Genomic DNA, 23683 nt, shown 5'->3' on the forward strand with positions numbered 1-23683 from the left:
GGAGCTGTGAAGGAGCAGTGCTAACCACTGTGCCATCTGGGTCTCTGGAGCTGTGAAGCAGCAGTGCTAACCACTGTGCCGCCTGGGTCCCTAGAGCTGTGAAGGAGCAGTGCTAACCACTGTGCCGCCCGGGTCCCTGGAGCTGTGAAGGAGCAGTGCTAACCACTGTGTCACCAGGGTCCCTGGAGCTGTGAAGCAGCAGTGCTAACCACTGTGTCACCAGGGTCCCTGGAGCTGTGAAGGAACAGTGCTAACCACTGTGCCACCCGGTTTCCTGGAGCTGTGAAGGAGCAGTGCTAACCACTGTGCTGTCTGGTTCCCTGGAGCTGTGAAGCAGCAGTGCTAACCACTGTGTCACCAGGGTCCCTGGAGCTGTGAAGGAACAGTGCTAACCACTGTGCCACCCGGTTTCCTGGAGCTGTGAAGGAGCAGTGCTAACCACTGTGCTGTCTGGTTCCCTGGAGCTGTGAAGCAGCAGTGCTAACCACTGTGTCACCAGGGTCCCTGGAGCTGTGAAGGAACAGTGCTAACCACTGTGCCACCCGGTTTCCTGGAGCTGTGAAGGAGCAGTGCTAACCACTGTGCTGTCTGGTTCCCTGGAGCTGTGAAGCAGCAGTGCTAACCACTGCCGTCTGGTTCCCTGGAGCTGTGAAGGAGCAGTGCTAACCACTGTGCCGTCTGGTTTCCTAGAGCTGTGAAGGAGCAGTGCTAACTACTGTGTCACCTGGGTCCGTGGAGCTGTGAAGGAGCAGTGCTAACCACTGTGCCACCCGGGTCCCTGGAGCTGTGAAGGAGCAGTGCTAACCACTGTGTCACCAGGGTCCCTGGAGCTGTGAAGCAGCAGTGCTAACCACTGTGTCACCAGGGTCCCTGGAGCTGTGAAGGAACAGTGCTAACCACTGTGCCACCCGGTTTCCTGGAGCTGTGAAGGAGCAGTGCTAACCACTGTGCTGTCTGGTTCCCTGGAGCTGTGAAGCAGCAGTGCTAACCACTGTGTCACCAGGGTCCCTGGAGCTGTGAAGGAACAGTGCTAACCACTGTGCCACCCGGTTTCCTGGAGCTGTGAAGGAGCAGTGCTAACCACTGTGCTGTCTGGTTCCCTGGAGCTGTGAAGCAGCAGTGCTAACCACTGTGCCGCCTGGGTCCCTGGAGCTGTGAAGGAGCAGTGCTAACCAGGTCCCTGGAGCTGTGAAGGAGCAGTGCTAACCACTGTGCCACCCGGGTCCCTGGAGCTGTGAAGGAGCAGTGCTAACCACTGTGCAGTCTGGTTTCCTAGAGCTGTGAAGGAGCAGTGCTAACCACTCTGTCATCTGGTTCCCTGGAGCTGTGAAGGAGCAGTGCTAACCACTGCCGTCTGGGTCCCTGGAGCTGTGAAGGAGCAGTGCTAGCCACTGTGCCACCTGGTTCCCAGGAGCTGTGAAGGAGCAGTGCTAACCACTGTGCCACCCAGGTCCCTGGAGCTGTGAAGGAGCAGTGCTAACCACTGTGCCACCCGGGTCCCTGGAGCTGTGCAAGAGCAGTGCTAACCACTGTGCCACCATGCCGTAGGACTGTGTTGAGTGGAAAGTTCTTTCGAGGGGTTTTGGATCTTTGGAATTCGTGGCCGCAGAGAGCTGTGGGAGCTCCGTCATTGAGCTAGACAGCAGTTGACAGATATTTGGCTCATGGGATCGTGTACGAAAGTGGAATTGAAGTAGATGGTTTAGCACAGTGGGCTAAACAGCTGGCTTGTAATGCAGAACTAGGCCAGCAGCGCGGGCTCAATTCCCGTACCGACCTCCCCGAACAGGCACCGGAATGTGGCGACTAGGAGCTTTTCACAGTAACTTTATTGAAGCCTACTTGTGCCAATAAGCGATTATTATTAATGAAAATGAAAATCGCTTATTGCCACAAGTAGGCTTCAATGAAGTTACTGTCGCCACATTCCGGCGCCTGTTCGGGGAGGCTGGTACGGGAATTGAACCGTGCTGCTGGCCTGCCTTGGTCTGCTTTAAAAGCCAGAGATTTAGCCTGTGCTAAACCAGCCCCTAATTTATTACTTGATCTCACTGAATGTTGGAGCTGGAACGAAAGGCTTGAATGTCTTGTCTTGCTCCTCCTATTCTTTATGTTCTGAATGGTTGTTAAAACCCTCAACGTACTCCTCCAAAATGCTAATGAGGCTGAGGTTCAATTGAAAATTTTGAAGCTCAGATTGATAGTTTTGTCCAACATGAACATGAGTTATGGAATCAAGGCAGGAAAATGGAGTTTAAGAGAACGACCAGCCATGATGTAATAGGCTCAAGAGGGTGAATGGTCTCTTCCTGTTCCTATGTACATATGTCTAAAGTAAATAGTCTCATCCTGGGAAGCCAGTCTAGTCTAGAACCCAAAGAAGAACCATCAATCCAGTTGCCCTTCTTTGCACATTGGCTAAAACCATTTGTAGAGATGAAAACGCTGCATAATTCGATTTGAATCATTTAGTGTGAGTAGTCCTGCTGTGGAAATTAATTGTCAGAAGAGCTGAAGTGCATCTTCCTTCCTGGTCAGGGCCTCTGCCAATTGTGGCTCACATCTCCAGTACTGGCCGGAGGCGAGAATCTACAGCACGATAGCACTGGGGGCTGGTTTAGCTCACTGGGCTAAATCGCTGGCTTTTAAAGCAGACCAAGGCAGGCCAGCAGCACGGTTCAATTCCCGTAACAGCCTCCCCGAACAGGCGCCGGAATGTGGCGACTAGGGGCTTTTCACAGTAACTTCATTGAAGCCTACTCGTGACAATAAGCGATTTTCGTTTCCTTTTCATTCACAAATGGATAGCACTGTGGCTTCACAGCGCCAGGGTCCCAGGTTCGATTCCCTATTGGGTCACTGTCTGTGCAGAGTCTGCACGTTCTCCTCGTGTCTGTGTGGGTTTCCTCTGGGAGCTCCGGTTTCCTCTCACAGTCCAAAGATGTGCAGGGATTGGCCATGATAAATTGCCTTTAGCGTCCAAAATGGTTAGGAGGGGTTATTGGGTTACGGGGATACGATGGAAGTGAGGGATTTGGCACGTAGGATCAAGGAAAACCCAAAAGCTTTCTATAGGTATGTCAGAAATAAGCAAATGACTAGGGTAAGAGTAGGACCAGTCAAGGACGGTGATGGTAAGTTGTGTGTGGAGCCTGAAGAGATAGGCGAGATACTAAATGAATATTTTTCGTCAGTATTCACTCAGGAAAAAGATAATGTTGTGGAGGAGAATGCTGAGTCCCAGGCTATTAGAATAGATGGCATTGAGGTACGAGGGGAAGAGGTGTTGGCAATTCTGGACAGGCTGAAAATAGATAAGTCCCCGGGGCCTGATGGGATTTATCCTAGGATTCTCTGGGAGGCCAGGGAAGAGATTGCTGGACCTTTGGCTTTGATTTTTATGTCATCATTGGCTACAGGAATAGTGCCAGAGGACTGGAGGATAGCAAATGTGGTCCCTTTGTTCAAGAAGGGGAGCAGAGACAACCCCGGCAACTATAGACCGGTGAGCCTCACGTCTGTAGTGGGTAAAGTCTTGGAGGGGATTATAAGAGACAAGATTTATAATCATCTAGATAGGAATAATATGATCAGGGATAGTCAGTATGGCTTTGTGAAGGGTAGGTCATGCCTCACAAACCTTATCGAGTTCTTTGAGAAGGTGACTGAACAGGTAGACGAGGGTAGAGCAGTTGATGTGGTGTATATGGATTTCAGTAAAGCGTTTGATAAGGTTCCCCACGGTAGGCTATTGCAGAAAATACGGAGGCTGGGGATTGAGGGTGATTTAGAGATGTGGATCAGAAATTGGCTAGCTGAAAGAAGACCGAGGGTGGTGGTTGATGGGAAATGTTCAGAATGGAGCTCAGTTACAAGTGGCGTACCACAAGGATCTGTTGATAGGGTTGTGGAGTGTTGGCCTTTATTGGTAGAGGGATTGAGTTCCGGAGTCCGGAGGTCATGTTGCAGCTGTACAAAACTCTGGTACGGCCGCATTTGGAGTATTGCGTACAGTTCTGGTCACCGCATTATAGGAAGGACGTGGAGTCTTTGGAGGGGGTGCAGAGGAGATTTACCAGGATGTTGCCTAGTATGGAGGGAAAATCTTATGAGGAAAGACTGATGGACTTGAGGTTGTTTTCGTTGCACCTAACACACCTGTCCTCACCCCCAAAAAACCAGCTCATCCTTGTCCCGGTCATGTGTGCCCTGTGCAGCACCTTAAACTGTATGAGGCTGAGCCTCGCCCACAATGAGGAAGAGGTCACCCTCCCTAGGGAATTGCCCACGTCCCTTCCTCAATCTCCTTTCCCAACTCCTCCTCCCACTTACCTTTCACAAACAAAGAACAAAGAAATGTACAGCACACGAACAGGCCCTTCGGCCCTCCAAGCCCGTGCCGACCATGCTGCCCGACTAAACTACAATCTTCTACACTTCCTGGGTCCGTATCCTTCTATTCCCATCCTATTCATATATTTGTCAAAATGCCCCTTAAATGTCCCTATCGTCCCTGCTTCCACTACCTCCTCCGGTAGCGAGTTCCAGGCACCCACTACCCTCTGCGTAAAAAACTTGCCTCGTACATCTACTCTAAACCTTGCCCCTCTCACCTTAAACCTATGCCCCCTAGTAATTGACCCCTCTACCCTGGGGAAAAGCCTCTGACTATCCACTCTGTCTATGCCCCTCATAATTTTGTATACCTCTATCAGGTCTCCCCTCAACCGCCTTCGTTCCAGTGAGAACAAACCGAGTTTATTCAACCGCTCCTCATAGCTAATGCCCTCCATACCAGGCAACATTCTGGTAAATCTCTTCTGCACCCTCTCTAAAGCCTCCACATCCTTCTGGTAGTGTGGCGACCAGAATTGAACACTATACTCCAAGTGTGGCCTAACTAAGGTTCTATACAGCTGCAACATGACTTGCCAATTCTTATACTCAAAACCACCTCCACCACCGAGGTCTCCTCCTCCTGCATTACCTGGTAACTTTCCGAGATTCCCCCCCCCCCCCCCCCCGAGAGCACCCTGTCCTGTACTGTGTGTGGCAGTTGCCGCGGGAATTCCCCCACCTGCCGTCTGGTAAACGTCCTTACCTGTAAGTACCTGAAGGTGTTCCCCGGGGGGGAACCCGTACTTCTCCAGCTCACCCAGGCTCGCGAACTTCCCGTCCACAAACAGGTCCCCCAACATTCGTATCCCTGCCCTGTGCCACCCCAAAAACCCTCCACCTGCTCTCCCTGGGGCGAACCAGTGGTTCTCCCGTATTGGGGTCCATGCCGAGACCCCAACTACCCCCCCCCCATGCCGCTTCCACTGCCCCCAGATTTTGAGGGCAGCCGCCACCACCGGGCTCGTGGTATACCTCCTTGGAGGGAGCAGCAGCGCACCGTTGCCAGCGCCTCCAGACTCGTACCCTCACAAGACGCCGTCTCCAGCCTCTTCCATGCGGCCCCCTCCCCCTCCATCACCCACTTGTGCACCATCGTCGCATTGGCGGCCCAGTAATACCCACAGAGGTTGGGCAGCGCCAGTCTCCCCCATCTCTACTCCGCTCCAGGAACACCCTTCTCACCCTCTGAGTCCCTCGCGCCCACACAAACCCCATTATACTCTTGTTAACCTGCCTAAAATAAGCCTTCGGGATAAACACGGGGAGGCACTGGAACAGGAACAAAAACCTTGGCAGCACCGTCATTTTGATTGACTGCACCCTACCCGCCAAGGACAGCGGCAACGCGTCCCACCTCTTGAACTCCTCCTCCAATTGCTCCACCAGCCGTGTAAAATTAAGCCTATGCAGGGCCCCCCAGCTCCTGGCCACCTGGACCCCCAAATACCTGAAGCTCCTCTCTGCCCTTCTTAGTGGGAGCTCGCCAATCCCCCTCTCCTGGTCCCCTGGGTGAACCACGAACAACTCGCTCTTCCCCATGTTGAGCTTGTACCCCGAAAAGTCCCCGAATTCCCTAAGAATCCTCATTACCTCTGGCATTCCCCCCACCGGGTCCGCCACATATAGCAGCAGGTCGTCCGCATAGAGCGACACCCTATGCTCCTCCCCATCCCGCACCAACCCCCTCCAGTTCCTTGACTCCCTCAGTGCCATAGCCAGGGGTTCAATCGCCAGTGCGAAGAGCAGGGGGGACAGGGGACACCCTTGCCTCGTCCCACGGTGCGACCGAAAGTACTCGGACCTCCTCCTGTTTGTGGCCACACTCTCCATCGGGACCTCATACAACAGCCTAACCCACCTGACAAACCCCTCCCCAAACCCAAACCTCTTCAGCACCTCCCACAAGTACCCCCACTCTACCATCTCGAAGGCCTTCTCAGCGTCTATCGCCGCCAATCTCCGCCTCCCCCTCCCTCGCCGGCATCATAACGTTCAGGAGCCTCCGCACATTCACGTTCAACTGCCTCCCCTTCACGAACCCCGTCTGGTCTTTGTGGATGACCTGCGGCACACAATCCTCAATTCTCGTGGCTCAGACCTTCGCCAGACATTTAGCAACAAAATCGGTCTGTAAGACCCACACTGCAGGGGATCCTTGTCCCGCTTCAGGATCAAGGAGATCAGTGCCCGGGACATTGTCGGGGGAAAAGCCCCCCCCCCTCCCTTGCCTCATTGATGGTCCTGACTAGCAACGTGCCCAACAGGTCCATATATTTTTTATAGAATTCAACCGGGAAACCGTCAGGCCCCGGTGCCTTCCCCACCTGCATGCTTCCTATCCCTTTGGTCAGCTCCTCCAGCCCAATCAGGGCCCCCAATCCTGCCACCAGTCCCTCTTCCACCTTTGGAAACCTCAATTGGTCCAGGAAGCGGCCCATCCCTCCCTCCTCCTGTAGGGGCTTGGATTGGTACAATTCCACGTAAAAGTCCCTGAAGACCCCATTGATGCCAACCCCACTCCGCACTACACTCCCTCCCCTGTCCTTAACTCCTCCGATCTCCCTAGCTGCGTCCTGCTTCCTTTTCCCCATACTCGTAAATCGCCCCCTGGGCCTTCCTCCACTGCACCTCCGCCTTCCTGGTGGTCACCAGGTCGAATTCGGCCTGGAGGCTGCGCCTCTTCCTCAACAATCCTTCCTCGGGCACCTCCACATACCTCCTGTCTACCCTCACCATCTCCCCCACCAGCCTCTCCCTCTCCCCCCTCTCCCTCTGCTCCTTATGGACCCAAATGGAGATCAGCTCTCCCCTCACCACCGCCTTCAGCGCCTCCCATACCATCCCCACTCGGACCTCCCCATTGTCGTTGGTCTCCAAGTACCTCTCTATACTTCCTCGGACCCGCTCGCTCACCTCCTCGTCCGCCAAAAGCCCCACCTCCAAGAGCCACAACGGGCACTGGTCCCTCTCCTCCCCCATCTCCCAAGTCCACCCAATGTGGGGCGTGGTCCGAAATGGCTATTGCCGAATGCACAGTATTCTCTACTCTCGCTGTCGGCGCCCTACTCAAAATAAAAAAGTCGATTCGGGAATAAGCCTTATGGACATGTGAGAAGAATGAAAATTCCCCAGCCCCCGGCCTTGCAAATCTCCAAGGGTCCACCCCTCTCATCTGGTCCATAAACCCCCTCAGCACTCTAGCCGCCGCCGGCTTCCTACCCGTCCTAGACCTGGAGCGATCCAGTGCCGGATCCAGCACCGTGTTAAAGTCTCCCCCCATTATCAGGCCCCCCACTTCCAAGTCTGGGATCCGACCCAACATACGCCGCATAAAACCGGCATTGTCCCAATTTGGGGCATACACATTGACCAGTACCACCCTCTCTCCCTGTAACTTACCACTTACTATTACGTACCTACCGCCATTATCTGCCACAATGCTCGACGCCTCGAATGACACCTTCTTTCCCACCAAGATCGCCACCCCTCGATTTTTGGCATCCAGCCCTGAGTGAAACACCTGACCTACCCACCCTTTCCTCAGTCTTACCTGGTCTACCACCTTCAGGTGTGTCTCCTGAAGAATGACCACTTCCGCCTTCAGCTCCTTCAGGTGCGCGAACAACCGGGCCTGCTTAACCGGCCCGTTCAGTCCCCTTCCATTCCAGGTTATCAGCCGGATCAGGGGGCTACCTGCCCCCCCTACCCCGCCAACTAGCCATAACCCCTCCTCGGCCAGCCACGCGCCTGCACCCCACACCCGGCCCGTTCCCCACGGCGGCAGACCCCCGTCTCGACCCCCCCCCCACGCTCCAGCTCCCCCTTGACCATAGCAGCAGCCCACGCCTCCTCCGGAGACTCAAAATAATGGTGCCGGTCCTTGTAGGTGACCCACAGTCGCGCCGGCTGCAACATGCCAAACTTCACCCCCTTCCTGTGCAGCACCGCCTTCACTCAATTGTACCCGGCCCTCCTCTTCGCCACCTCCGCACTCCAGTCCCGGTATATTCGAACCTCCTGCTGCTCCGCTCCTTCTTGGCCCACCTGAGCACACACCCCCGATCAACGAACCAATGGAACATCACCAGCACCGCCCGCGGAGGCTCGTTAGCCTTGGGCCTCCTCGCCAGCACTCTATGGGCCCCTTCCAGCTCCAGGGGCCCCTGGAAGGACCCCGCTCCCATCAGCGAGTTCAACATGGTGACCACATAGGCCCCCACGTCCGGCCCCTCCGGGAGGCCCAGAATCCGCAGATTCTTCCGCCTCGACTGATTCTCCATCTCCTCGAACCGCTCCTGCCATTTCTTGTGGAGTGCCTCGTGCGGCCTAAGATCTCGTCCTCATTGTCGGAGATCTTTTGTCGAGCCTTGCGGATCGCCACCCCCTGGGCCGTCTGTGTTTCCAGCAGCTTATCAATAGAAGCCTTCATCGGCTCTAGCAGGTCCGCTTTAATCTCTCTGAAGCAGCGCTGGATACCCTCCTGCTGCTCCTCTGTCCACTGCATCCACGCTGCCTGATCTCCGCCCGCCGCCATTTTGTTCTTCTTCCCTCGCACCTTCTTCGTGTCCACCACCACCTTTTTAGCCGACCCGCTCCTAGTAGAAGCCATATACTATCGGGGAGCTGTTATAATCTCCTTCCTACACCGGGAAACGTCAAAAAAGTGCCGTTGGGGGCCCTGAAAAGAGCCCAAAAGTCAGTTTTTGCGGGAGCCGCCGAATGTGTGACTTAGCTCCACATAGCCGCAACCGGAAGTCCCCACTATTCAGCAACTCTAACCCTAACCCTAACCCAACCCTAATGTTAATCAAGGCAGATCAGCAGTAGTTTCATTTACATCTGCTTCACTTTCAAAATGATCTTGTAAGTAAATGGGATTGATTTTAAAAAAAGACACTGCTTATATTTTTACCTGATGGTAATAAATAATAAATAATAACTGTAATGTTCTTCAGAGTTTAGTGAGATACTGAAGCCTATAGCAGATTTCATTTTGGAAATAAAAATCTGGGCTATATTTTCAAGTGAATTGCTTGCTTGAAATTTTGTTCTGTAGAATCTTGAAATACTTGCAGCCACATGAACTTAAATTAGTGGAATGTGGCTGAAAGATGTCTTACAATTACCTTTGGGAGTCTCTGAAATGTAGTTTTTTCTGTCTGTGAAGCGGGTACATTGGTGAACATATTCCTTATATTAGTTTTGAAATGTTGGTTATGATCGGCTCCACGGTATACAAACCAGAAGAATGATTTGTTAATTATAAATGGCGTGGTGGGCAGTGGTATATTGGCAGTGGTAATGTCGCTGCACTAGTAATCTAGAGACCAAGGCTCTGAGGGCATGGGTTCGAATCCCACTGTGGCAGCTGGTGGAATTTAAATTCAGTTCCTACGAACGCAGTCTACCAGACACGCTGCACCCGAAATGCCGCGCGGCGCGGTGCAACATGGACTGTAAATGCCGGGAGACCCCCCTCCCGGGATCTACCTGGCTCGCCATGCTTCATAAGAACATAACTAGGAGCAGGAGTAGGCCATCTGGCCCCTCGAGCCTGCTCCGCCATTCAATGAGATCATGGCTGATCTTTTGTGGACTCGGCTCCACTTTCCGGCCCGAACACCATAACCCTTAATCCCTTTATTCTTCAAAAAGTCATGAGATCTAACGTGTTTTCGCGAGACGTCGCAATGTGAAGCCCGCACAGTTTGGGTGGGATAATTTATTGACAAATCTGCATATTAGAGCGAGACAGTTCAACTCTAGCCTAGGTGGCACTGCTAGTTGGCAGTGCCACAATGCCAAGCTGGCACTTTTTGCATGGCGGTGATTGGGGGTGCCCTGTCTGTCTGAGGTGGGGTGTGGTGGGGGGGGGCGAGGACTCCCTTATAGATGAGTTGGGGCTTTGCCGGGTTTCGGGGGGGTCACAGGTCACGTCCGGGGGTTGAGACATCGGCACACCATTTAAAAATGGCGTCCTGATCTCTCCTTGCTCTGAGGAGTTTTGGAAGCGGGACTAAGTACGGCCTTGGCCGTGCGTGCCCTGCTGACGCCCCGTATCTAACTGGTGTGTTAGGTAGTGTTGTGTTTCTTGGCACTGCGAGTGCTGTGAAACATGCGGCTAAACACACTCGATGTGGGAGACAGTTCCCGTTTGGTTCGATCGCGCCATACGCTGGGAATATAAAACTGGCATCATTAATGGTGACCATGAAACTATCATCATTTGTCATGAGAACCTGGTTTACCAATGTCCTTTAGAGAAGAAAGTCTGCTGTCTTTACCCGGCCTGGCCTAAATATGACTCTAGACCCACAGCAATGTGCCTGCTCTCTGAAATGGCCTAACAGGTCACTTTAGTTCAAGGGCAATTAACGATGGGCAACAAATGCTGGCCTTGCCCAGCGACAGCCTCATCACGGGAAATAATTTTTAAGAACTGGGTTCATTCAGCATTTGAGACTGTTTTCCTTTCTGAAATAAAATGAAATGAAAATCGCTTATTGTCACAAGTAGGCTTCAAATGAAGTTACTGTGAAAAGCTCCTAGTCGCCACATTCCGGCACCTGTTCGGGGAGGCTGGTACGGGAACTTTCTTACCAGGCAACCAGATTGGTTGCCAATCCAGTCTTTTTGTTAATATGTGAAGTTTCCTTCACAGACACAACTCAATCATCAATTTCCATTCTGGACATTCACAAAGTGCTTGAATTAGCCTTTTTTTATTTGTCCTTGAGTTGTGTGTGTTGCTGTCAATGCCAGCAGTTATTGCCGCTTGAGAAATTGGTTGCGATCCGCCTTTTTGAGCGGCTGCTGCCGCCCACGTGGTGTAAGCACACCCGCAGCGCTAAGTGAGTGAATGATTAAAGTGGTGGATGAGGTGCTGATCGGCTGCTTTGTCTTTCATTATGGCCAGGAGGGGCTTAATTGAAGCAGAACTAATTTCTCCTCTTCAGATCTGTCCATAAACGGAAAGGTGTTTCGGTTTATTTCCCTCTTTTTTAAATATAAATTTAAAGTAGCCAATTCTTATTTTTCCCAATTAAGGGGCAATTTAGTGTGGCCAATCCATCTACCCTGCACATCTTTGGGTTATGGGGGTGAGACCCATGCAAACACGGGAAGAATAAGCACACTCCACACGGACAGTGACCCGGGATCGAACCCAGGTCAAAGAACAAAGAACAAAGAAATGTACAGCACAGGAACAGGCCCTTCGGCCCTCCAAGCCCGTGCCGACCATACTGCCCGACTAAACTACAATCTTCTACACTTCCTGGGTCCGTATCCTTCTATTCCCATCCTATTCATATATTTGTCAAGATGCCCCTTAAATGTCCCTATCGTCCCTGCTTCCACTACCTCCTCCGGTAGCGAGTTCCAGGTATCCACTACCCTCTGCGTAAAAAACTTGCCTCGTACATCTACTCTAAACCTTGCCCCTCTCACCTTAAACCTATGCCCCCTAGTAATTGACCCCTCTACCCTGGGGAAAAGCCTCTGACTATCCACTCTATCTCTGCCCCTCATAATTTTGTATACCTCTTATCAGGTCGCCCCTCAACCTCCTTCGTTCCAGCGAGAACAAACCGAGTTTATTCAACCGCTCCTCATAGCTTATGCCCTCCATACCAGGCAACATTCTGGTAAATCTCTTCTGCACCCTCTCTAAAGCCTCCACATCCTTCTGGTAGTGTGGCGACCAGAATTGAACACTATACTCCAAGTGTGGCCTAACTAAGGTTCTATACAGCTGCAACATGACTTGCCAATTCTTATACTCAATGCCCCGGCCAATGAAGGCAAGCATGCCGTATGCCTTCTTGACTACCTTCTCCACCTGTGTTGCCCCTTTCAATGACCTGTGGACCAGTACTCCTAGATCTCTTTGACTTTCAATACTCTTGAGGGTTCTACCATTCACTGTATATTCCCTACCTGCATTAGACCTTCCAAAATGCATTACCTCACATTTGTCCGGATTAAACTCCATCTGCCATCTCTCCGCCCAAGTCTCCAGACAATCTAAATCCTGCTGTATCCTCAGACAGTCCTCATCGCTATCCGCAATTCCACCAACCTTTGTGTCGTCTGCAAACTTACTAATCAGACCAGTTACATTTTCCTCCAAATCATTTATATATACTACAAAGAGCAAAGGTCCCAGCACTGATCCCTGTGGAACACCACTGGTCACAGCCCTCCAATTAGAAAAGCATCCCTCCATTGCTACCCTCTGCCTTCTATGGCCTAGCCAGTTCTGTATCCACCTTGCCAGTTCACCCCTGATCCCGTGTGACTTCACCTTTTGTACTAGTCTACCATGAGGGACCTTGTCAAAGGCCTTACTGAAGTCCATATAGACAACATCTACTGCCCTACCTGCATCAATCATCTTAGTGACCTCTTCGAAAAACTCTATCAAGTTAGTGAGACACGACCTCCCCTTCACAAAACCGTGCTGCCTCTCACTAATACGTCCATTTGCTTCCAAATGGGAGTAGATCCTGTCTCTAAGAATTCTCTCCAGTAATTTCCCTACCACTGACGTAAGGCTCACCGGCCTGTAGTTCCCGGGATTATCCTTGCTACCCTTCTTAAACAGAGGAACAACATTGGCTATTCTCCAGTCCTCCGGGACATCCCCTGAAGACAGCGAGGATCCAAAGATTTCTGTCAAGGCCTCAGCAATTTCCTCTCCAGCCTCCTTCAGTATTCTGGGGTAGATACCATCAGGCCCTGGGGACTTATCTACCTTAATATTTTTTAAGACACCCAACACCTCGTCTTTTTGGATCACAATGCGACCCAGGCTATCTACACCCCCTCCTCCAGACTCAACATCTACCAATTCCTTCTCTTTGGTGAATACTGATGCAAAGTATTCATTTAGTACCTCGCCCATTTCCTCTGGCTCCACACATAGATTCCCTTGCCTATCCTTCAGTGGGCCAACCCTTTCTCTGGCTACCCTCTTGCTTTTTATGTATGTGTAAAAAGCCTTGGGATTTTCCTTAACCCTATTTGCCAATGACTTTTCGTGACCCCTTCTAGCCCTCCTGACTCCTTGCTTAAGTTCCTTCCTACTTTCCTTATATGCCACACAGGCTTCGTCTGTTCCCAGCCTTTTAGCCCTGACAAATGCCTCCTTTTTCTTTTTGACGAGGCCTACAATATCACTCGTCATCCAAGGTTCCCGAAAATTGCCGTATTTATCCTTCTTCCTCACAGGAACATGCCGGTCCTGAATTCCTTTCAACTGCCACTTGAAAGCCTCCCACATTTCAGATGTTGATTTGCCCTCAAACATCCGCCCCCAATCTATGTTCTTCAGTTCCCGCCTAATATTGTTATAATTAGCCTTCCCCCAATTTAGCACATTCATCCTCGGACCACTCTTATCCTTGCGCTGTGAGGTAGTAGTGCCAACCACATAGGGTGGCACGGTAACACAGTGGTTACCACTGTTCCTTCACAGTGCCAGGGTCCCAGGTTCGATTCCCGGCTTGCGACACTATCTGTGCGGAGTCTGCACGTTCTCCCCGTGTCTGCGTGCGTTTCCTCCGGGTGCTCCAGTTTCCTCCCACAAGTTCCAAAAGACACGCTGTTAGGTAATTTGGACATTCTGAATTCTCCCTCTGTGTACCCGAACAGGCGCCGGAATGTGGCGACTAGGGGCTTTTCACAGTAACTTAATTGCAGTGTTAATGTAAGCCTACTTGTGACAATAAAGATTATTATATTTCCCTCTTTTTAAACAGTGGTGTTTCTCAATCCCTCGGTCTTGGTGCAGTCCAATTTTTTATTACCAACACCAGAGTGAATTTGAGATAGCATGACCTCAAAGGGTTAGTTTATTTTCATACACACAAAACATAAATAGAGGGTTCACAATGCTCCCATTACATTCAGATAATAAAGAGAGGGACAGAGAAAAAAATATTTACAGTGCAAGAGGTTAGAGTGTAATGAATGTAGGAATTTCAGCTGTATTGGATTATAAGTATTTGGTTAAAAGCCTGCGTTGGAGTGTGTTTGACTGCTGCAGTCATGTTTTTGCAAGAACCTTGGTTTGACAAAAATGGTTTTACTAGCCAACAAAAATGTTTTTTTTTAAACAAACAATTTTATTGAGGTATTTCTTGGCATTGTAAACAGTTACAGATAACAGAAAAGTCCAAACATCAATATAAAACCAATACTTCAATCAAACCATACTGCACATGCCCGCTCCTCTCCCCTAGAAACTACATGCCTATTTATCCCTCCTACTCTACTCTAATCTCCCCCCTCGTGCTGACGTTCACTCTCCCGCGAAGAAGTCGATGAATGGTTGCCACCTTCGGGCGAACCCCAATACAGATCCCCTCAAGGCGAAGTTAATTTTTTCCATACCCAGAAAACTTGACATGTCCAAAAGCCATAGTTCGGTTATCGGGGGTTTTGAGTTCCTCCATGCTATCAGTATTAGCCGCCGGGCTATTGGGGAAGCAAAGGCCAGAACACCTGCCTCTTTCTCCCCCTGGACTCCCAGGTCTACCGAAACCCCAAAAATTGCCACCCCTGGACTCATCACCACCCTTGTTTTCAGCACCCGGGACATGACCCCCGCAAATCCCTCCCAGTACCACCTAAGCTTAGGGCATGCCCAAAACATGTGAACGTGGTTCGCTGGTCCTCCCACGCATCTAGCGCACTTGTCCTCTACCCCAAAGAATTTGCTCATCCGAGCCACCGTCATGTGGGCCCGGTGAACGACCTTAAACTGAATCAGGCTGAGCCTGGCACATGTTGCGGTTGAGTTTACCCTACTCAGGGCTTCCGCCCATACCCCGTCCTCCATCTCCCGCCGAGCTCCTCCTCCCATTTGAGTTTCAGTTCCTCCGTCTGGGATTCTTCCCCCTTCATTCGGGCAGCACGGTAGCATTGTGGATAGCACAATTGCTTCACAGCTCCAGGGTCCCAGGTTCGATTCCGGCTTGGGTCACTGTCTGTGCGGAGTCTGCACATCCTCCCCGTGTGTGCGTGGGTTTCCTCCGGGTGCTCCGGTTTCCTCCCACAGTCCAAAGATGTGCAGGTTAGCTTGCCCTAAATTGCCCTTCGTGTCCAAAATTGCCCTTAGTGTTGGGTGGGGTTACTGGGTTATGGGGATAGGGTGGTGGTGTTGACCTTGAATATGGTGCTCTTTCCAAGAGCCGGTGCACTGTAAATTCTATGATAATCTATGATGAGCACTTTGTAAATAACCGAGACTCTACCCTCTCCTCCTTCTCCTCTAGAGACTATTCTGTCCTGGATCCCTATTGGCGGGAGGCGTGGGAAGGATGGGACCTGTCTGCGTACAAAGTCCCGCACCTGTAAGTACCTAAAGACATTTCCCCTTTCCAGCCCAGCTTTCTCCTCCAACTCCCTCAAACTTGCAAAGTTCCCCTCCAGGAACATATCGCCCACCCTCCTCACCCCGCCCGCCGCCATGTTCGAAACCCTCCATCCATGTTCCCGGGGGCGAATTGATGGTTATCATAAATTGGAGCCCAAACCGACGAACCCACCTCCCCTGCATGCTTTCTCCACTGGCCCCAAATCCGCAAGGCCGCCCCCACTACCGGGCTGGTGGAGTACCTGGCCGGCGCAAGCAGTAGGGGAGCCGTGACCAGGGCTGCCAAACTGGTGCCCCTGCAGGAAGCCGCCTCCACCTGCTCCCAGATAGATCCACCATCCACTTCCTTATCATGGCTATATTAGCCGCCCAGTAGTAGTTGATCAGATTCGGCAATGCCAGTCCCCCCTCACTGTGGCTCCTTTCAAGCATCGCCTTCTTCACCCGCGGGGATTTTCCCGCCCAGACAAAGCTCATGATGATTTTGCTGGTCCTTTTGAAGAAGGACCGTGGGATAAAGATCGGGAGGCATTGGAAGATGAACAGGAATCTAGGGAGGATTGTCATCTTTACCATCTGCACCCTCCCCGCAAGTGACAGTGGGAGTGCACCCCATCTCCGAAACTCCCTCTTCATTTGTTCCACCACTCTAGTCAAATTTAACTTATGTAACCTGCCCCAGTCTCGTGCTACCTGTATCCCCCAAAAATGGTTTTATTAACCATCATAAAGAGCTTGGGCTCATACAATTTTGTTGTGATTAAGGGGATTCCCTAGGAAGTTACTTAGTTTTTCAGCTAGGTGAGATGATGTCATTACTAGGTGGAGCTAATGCTTTTTGAAAAAGCATTTTCAGTTGAGTTCTGATCTGGCTGAAGCTGAGACCAAGTAAGGCAGTTTGTTCTCACTGTACGTTAGTTTAAAGAGATTAACTGTATTTATAGCAGTACAGACTTGTCTGAGGACACGGGGAGCTGAAACAAGGCAGTTGAAAACAGCTTTTGAAAACATCCAGCCAGAGTTTCTGTAGGGGTTCAGACCGGAGTCAGATCTGTTCTGTAAATCAGTTTCAAAATGTCTCTTTCTCAAAGAATAACTCTGTAAAGCAAGTATTGTGCCATTGGCATTTAGGGTGGATTGGGAGCTGAGATGGTCAATATTGTTGTGTAAGTGGGAATAAAGATAACTAGTAAGGGTATTGTATTCACTGTGTTGAGAAGTCTTGTTTGAGGGGTAATTGTAAACTATTTGATGTGAAAGATTTTAATACTGTTCGTAATAAAATTTTATTTTAAAATACCATATCCCTATTTCTTTGTGAAATAAAGTATCCTTTCCTCACAGTCTTACAAGATTAAAATAAAATATTGGGGTTTCTGTCCAGTATCCGAGCCACTGTTGGGGTCTGGACTGGGATTGTAATAAGTGAAAAGAAATATTGTTTCACGTGGGTTCCAGGTTCTCGAATTATTCCTTTGTGCCGGTCAATGGGCAAAAAAACGATGCTGGATAATTTACTTTTCCGGTGATTTTGATTTCATAGGATGAGATAGAGCTGCATCAATCTTCAGAGTGGTGGTGGAGAATCTTCAGTACAAGTAGTTTAAATGGGGGCCAGGAATTCCCACCTAGGCAGAGCTCTTTGTCAGTGAAGCTGGTCGTTAGGTGGCATATAGTAGATTGAGATTGGACTATGCAGTTCAACTAGACAATATTATTTGTTCCACAAGCCAGAGTCCCATGTCATCTGACTCCCACCTTCCCATCAGTTCTTTGAGAAAGGAAGTGTATCCCATTGTTTGGATTGCACAGGCTGTTAAATGCTTCAGCCATGAGGAGTAAGAAGGAAGTTTATGGGGCCTTTATCTTTGCGGATTTATCATCCCCTTTCGGTCGGCGTGGGTTATTAAATACAGAAGGTCTTTGTGTTGTTCCCTTTTAGGTTGAGCTGTACAGTCCAGAGGTCAGAGATAACGACGTGCTTGTCTTTGAACCTGACAATTAGCTTCTTTTGTTTGGGGGTCACAGGCTGGCAGACGGGTTCAGCCATTTTAAAGATTTTTGTTCTAGTTTAGAAACAGCAATGATCATATCTAGTCCCTCACACTTGGTTGATGTCAAATGGAGAGTATTCTATCACACTCCTGACATGGGCCTTGAAGATGATCAACAAGCTTTGGGGAGTCGGAAGCTCCAACAAGAGAGAATCCATTCATCTCACCATGAAATTCAGCAGCATTACCATCGCTAGCCACCTTAAACATTCATCCTTTCACCGTTGGAACACAGTGGTACCAGTGTGTGTTCCATCTACAAGATGCACTGCAGCAATTCACCAAGAGTCCTATCTGGGCACTTTCCAAACCCCTGATCTCTACCACCTGGAAGGACAAGGGCTTTCCATCCCAAATCACGCACCACGCTGACTTGGAACTATATCACTGTTCCTTCACTGGGTTAAAATCCCGGAACTCCCTCTCTTGAAGCAATGTGGGTGTACCTCCACCAGCGGTTTAAGAAAACCGCTCACCACCTTCTCCAGAGCTTTTAAAAATGAAAAACAAATGCTGGCCTTGCCAGCAACATTCATGTCACATGAAGGAATTAAAGTCTCATTGTTGCAATTATTATGTGTGCGTACAGTTCTATGTTCTATGATACTTCCAAATTACTAGAGGACTGGATTGTAACAAATGTGCAATGAATGGATTAAATTCAAACCACAACCTCATCTTTATTTGGACAAACTATTTCTCAGTAGCCCTGTAGTGTCAGAAAATAGGTACTGTAGCATAATTGGAATGTTAACCCAGAGAGATTAATTAATCCCACCACTGTAGCTATGAATTTCAATTCAGTTAATTAAAGAAATCTGAAATTGAGAAATTAATATTAATAATTATGAACTAATAGATGGTCTGAAAAAACAATTTGGTTCCCTAATATCCTTAATGGAAGAAATATACCAAACTTTTCCTCTCTGGCCCATCTGCACATGACTCCAGACCCACAGCTGTGTGGTTGGTTGGCTCTTAACTCAACTCTGAAATGGTTTAACAAGCCATTCACAGCACTTTTGCTAGGGGAATTAGGACTAAGTGCTTGCCTTACCTTGAGAATTAATAAAACTCCTTTTCCTGGTAACAAACTCGCTGATGTGTCACGAACAGTACTGAAATAGTGCCAGAAATAAGAACAAATTGCGCTGACAGATAAAACCTTTCTGTAACATCACCAGAAACATTACACAATCTCTGCAATAATTGCGGATCACTTTCAGAATAGAAATTGACCATTTTATTAACTTTTAATTTTAATTTATTTGATATGTGATACGGAGGATTCATGATGAGATGCTGCACAATATGATCTGTATCAAATCACCTTTCTCCCATTTTCCAATTGTCTGTCTCTTTAACTCTTTCACTTTCATTCCTATCTCTGGTTATCTTGATCTTTTGCCCTCTTTCTGAAATCTCTCCTTGTCTCTTCTCTCCGGCAGATTGTCTTTGTTTTTCTGCGTTTCCACTCTTGTGCTTTTATTTTTCCTGTTTTGTAGTTGAATCTCATTTTTTACCCCGTGTTCTGTAACCCTTTTATTTTATTTCATCTCCAAGGTGATGTAGGTTTGCATAGCTCTCTTGAGTTACAGAACTGTCTGTAATTCTGTATAAGTAATCTGGATGTAAGCTTCGACGCGAGGAAGGAGCCAGAGTTAAAGCTCGGACAGGGAAAGAAGGGGATGCAGACGTTGGGAATGGAACAGCAGATTTATTATTGATAATTTGTTGTGTGCTGTTGGGCTACAGTTTTGACTCCATTTCCATACTGTTCCTGTTATCAGAGTATTGCCCGAGGGCTTGTATATAAGAGCAGGGAGGTTGCACCAGTTAGGCCACAGCTAGAATATGATGTGTTATTCTGGTCCACTGGAGGAAGAATATGTGTTGAGTCTGTCGACCTTGTAATGTCAAGCTTTATTTAGAAGATGTTAACACTACAGGCTGCGATGTTAGACTGTCCGTTTGCCTGCACAAACGGCCGTTATCGGACAGTCTAACACGCAAACGTTCTCTTAAAGTGCCCCTGTCCAGCTACAAGACTGGTTGTCAGGAAACATTATGAATACACAACATTTCCTCTCCTTTTAAATCACAATAAACAGTATTACATTAACAATCAATTAACAGCATGAGCAATCAATCAACAACAGTCAGTATGTCAGATGTTCCAGAGGTCATCATTCTCTGTGTCGTTCCCATAAGATATAGGAGCAGAATTAGGCCATTCAGCCCACCGAGTCTGCTCCGCGAACATCGGACGTCCGCTTTTTAGTACTTGCTACAACCTCTGGTTCCTCTGGCTTGGTGTGAGCATCGTTAGTGGTTATCTTAACCAGAGGCGACATAGTGATCTGAGGTTGACTCGGTGTTTGATTCACAATTGATGTGCTGTTTTCCCCAATTGGTCTGGTTACTCTCAGGTTCGCGGGAAGGTCCAGGTAGAGCTGGCACAGCTGGATTTGGATTTTGTGTCAGCTCTGTCTCTGGTGATTGGTTCTTGTCATCAAACATTGATCTGCCTGCCTTCTCCATATTACATTGTCTTGGGTTTGTATGGTGTAGGAGACCGTTGTCCTGTCTGTGCTAGGATGGTGAGAGGAATCCACTTTTCACTGGGATAATTTCTCGCCGGAACTTTGTGCAAAGTTAATTAAGAAGTAATTTTGTAAATGGAATTGCTAAGTGGGAATTATTCCTAAATTATCTATTGGAGGAATAGATTTCATCCTAGGTAATGATTTGGTGTGTGGAGACTGCGATGTGATGCCAACTATATATTAAAAAAAATAAATTTAGAGTATCCAATTTTTCCCAATTAAGGGGCAATTTAGTGTGACCAATCCACCTACCCTGCACATCTTTGGGTTGTGGGGGCGAAACCCACGCAAACATGGGGAGATTGTGCAAACTCCACACAGACAGTAACCCAGAGTCGGGATCGAACCTGGGACCTCGGCGTCGTGAGGGAGCAGTGCTAACCACTGCGCCACCGTGCTGCCCTGATGACAACTATATTGTAATAGGCTGTTGATCATGGTGCTCTTAATATACCTTTGGAAACTACTGCGGAGAAAAATTAGAAACCTTTGTAGATAACAAGCAATTGAAAGAAAACCCGATTAACACAGAAAATCAACTTTCTTGTACGAAAGTGGAATTTGCGAATGAAACAAGAGAACTGATGAGAACAATTGAGAATCAGTCAGGAAAAATTGAACATTTGACTGAGGACTTGAACTGCATATCGACGAACTGTTTGGTAAGGGGAGTTGGGAAATTCCATCTGCATTCCCATTGAAGGGTTGACTGACGGTACTCGATCGTGTAAGTGTATACTGACGAGCAATGCTCACCCCTGCATTCTACTCACTGCCAGTGATAGAATTTCGATATGAGGTCCAAAAATAGTGCAAGATAGTCCGTCAATAATAAGGGGCAGCACGGTAGCATTGTGGATAGCACAATTGCTTCACAGCTCCAGGGTCCCAGGTTCGATTCCGGCTTGGGTCACTGTCTGTGCGGAGTCTGCACATCCTCCCCGTGTGTGCGTGGGTTTCCTCTGGGTGCTCCGGTTTCCTCCCACAGCCCAAAGATATGCAGGTTAGGTGGATTGGCCATGATAAATTGCTCTTCGTGTCCAAAAATTGCCCTTAGTGTTGGGTGGGGTTACTGGGTTATGGGGATAGGGTGGCGGTGTTGACATTGGGTAGGGTGCTCTTTCCACGAGCCGGTGCAGACTCGATGGGCCAAATGGCCTCCTTTTGCACTGTAAATTCTATGATAATCTATGATAATAAAGTGAATTTCCTCCCATAAAGGAATTGATAGAACCATTTTATTCCAAAAATGATTCTTTGGGCTTCTTTCACCATCTGCGCAAAATTGCTTCCAGTTTTATTTAAGGTCCTCAATGTGAAGGCTATCAGCTTCTCGTCACTTGTGAGCATTATGTGGGAAACCACCGCCCCAACCCCATAAGGTGATGCGTCACATGCCAGGGGGAAATTTGGATCAAGATATGTCAGGACTTCTGACTTGCGTAGCACCTCTTTGGCTTGCACAATACTCACTCACATTGATCCCCTCCATTTCCACTTTTTATTTTGACACAATAGATTCTTCAAGGGTTTTAGAATAGTTGCCAGATTAAGGACAAAGCTTCTGGAGTAATTTAATAGGCCTAAGAAAGATTGAAATTGATTGACATTTTAAGGCGGCAAAGAACACAGAACAACAAAGAAATGTACAGCACAGGAACAGGCCCTTCGGCCCTCCAAGCCCGTGCCGACCATGCTGCCCGACTAAACTACAATCTTCTACACTTCCTGGGTCCGTATCCCTCTATTCCCATCCTATTCATTTATTTGTCAAGATGCCCCTTAAATGTCACTATCGTCCCTGCTTCCACCACCTCCTCCGGTAGCGAATTCCAGGCACCCACTACCCTCTGTGTAAAAAAACTTGCCTCGCACATCTACTCTAAACCTTGCCCCTCTCACTATAAACCTATGCCCCCTAGTAATTGACCCCTCTACCCCGGGGAAAAGCCTCTGACTATCCACTCCGTCTATGCCCCTCATAATTTTGTAGACCTCTATCAGGTCGCCCCTCAACCTCCTTCGTTCCAGTGAGAACAAACCGAGTTTATTCAACCGCTCCTCATAGCTAATGCCCTCCATACCAGGCAACATTCTGGTAAATCTCTTCTGCACCCTCTCTAAAGCCTCCACATCCTTCTGGTAGTGTGGCGACCAGAATTGAACACTATACTCCAAGTGTGGCCTAACTAAGGTTCTATACAGCTGCAACATGACTTGCCAATTCTTATACTCAATGCCCCGGCCAATGAAGGCAAGCATGCCGTATGCCTTCTTGACTACCTTCTCCACCTGTGTTGCACCTTTCAGTGACCTGTGGACCTGTACTCCTAGATCTTTCTGACTTTCAATACTCTTGAGGGTTCTACCATTCACTGTATATTCCCTACCTGCATTAGACCTTCCAAAATGCATTACCTCACATTTGTCCGGATTAAACTCCATCTGCCATCTCTCCGCCCAAGTCTCCAGACAATCTAAATCCTGCTGTATCCTCTGACAGTCCTCATCGCTATCCGCAATTCCACCAACCTTTGTGTCGTCTGCAAACTTACTAATCAGACCAGTTACATTTTCCTCCAAATCATTTATATATACTACAAAGAGCAAAGGTCCCAGCACTGATCCCTGTGGAACACCACTGGTCACAGCCCTCCAATTAGAAAAGCATCCTTCCATTGCTACTCTCTGCCTTCTATGACCTAGCCAGTTCTGTATCCACCTTGCCAGCTCACCCCTGATCCCGTGTGACGTCACCTTTTGTACTAGTCTACCATGAGGGACCTTGTCAAAGGCCTTACTGAAGTCCATATAGACAACATCCACTGGCCTACCTGCATCAATCATCTTAGTGACCTCCTCGAAAAACTCTATCAAGTTAGTGAGACACGACATCCCCTTCACAAAACCATGCTGCCTCTCACTAATACGTCCATTTGCTTCCAAATGGGAGTAGATCCTGTCTCGAAGAATTCTCTCCAGTAATTTCCCTACCACTGAAGTAAGGCTCACCGGCCTGTAGTTCCCTGGATTATCCTTGCTACCCTTCTTAAACAGAGGAACAACATTGGCTATTCTCCAGTCCTCCGGGACATCACCTGAAGACGGTGAGGATCCAAAGATTTCTGTCAAGTCCTCAGCAATTTCCTCTCCAGCCTCCTTCAGTATTCTGGGGTAGATCCCATCAGGCCCTGGGGACTTATCTACCTTAATATTTTTTAAGACACCCAACACCTCGTCTTTTT

General features: G+C 48.9%; 1 protein-coding gene across 8 annotated transcripts in view; it reads left to right on the plus strand.

Moving 5' to 3' along the window:
* pitpnm2 (phosphatidylinositol transfer protein, membrane-associated 2) overlaps positions 1-23683 on the plus strand; it is a 764809-nt gene that overhangs the window by 319187 nt on the left and 421939 nt on the right. For 7 of the 8 annotated variants that reach the window (XM_072515369.1, XM_072515519.1, XM_072515564.1 and 4 more), the window contains one exon: positions 15678-15755. The exons of the other annotated variant lie outside the window; for it this stretch is intronic. The gene's annotated coding sequence lies outside the window, so the exon portion shown is untranslated. The remainder of the gene's footprint in view (positions 1-15677; positions 15756-23683) is intronic. 8 annotated transcript variants of the gene reach the window in all.

Source organism: Scyliorhinus torazame, chromosome 1 (genome assembly GCF_047496885.1).
Source record: "Scyliorhinus torazame isolate Kashiwa2021f chromosome 1, sScyTor2.1, whole genome shotgun sequence".
NCBI lineage: Eukaryota > Metazoa > Chordata > Chondrichthyes > Carcharhiniformes > Scyliorhinidae > Scyliorhinus > Scyliorhinus torazame.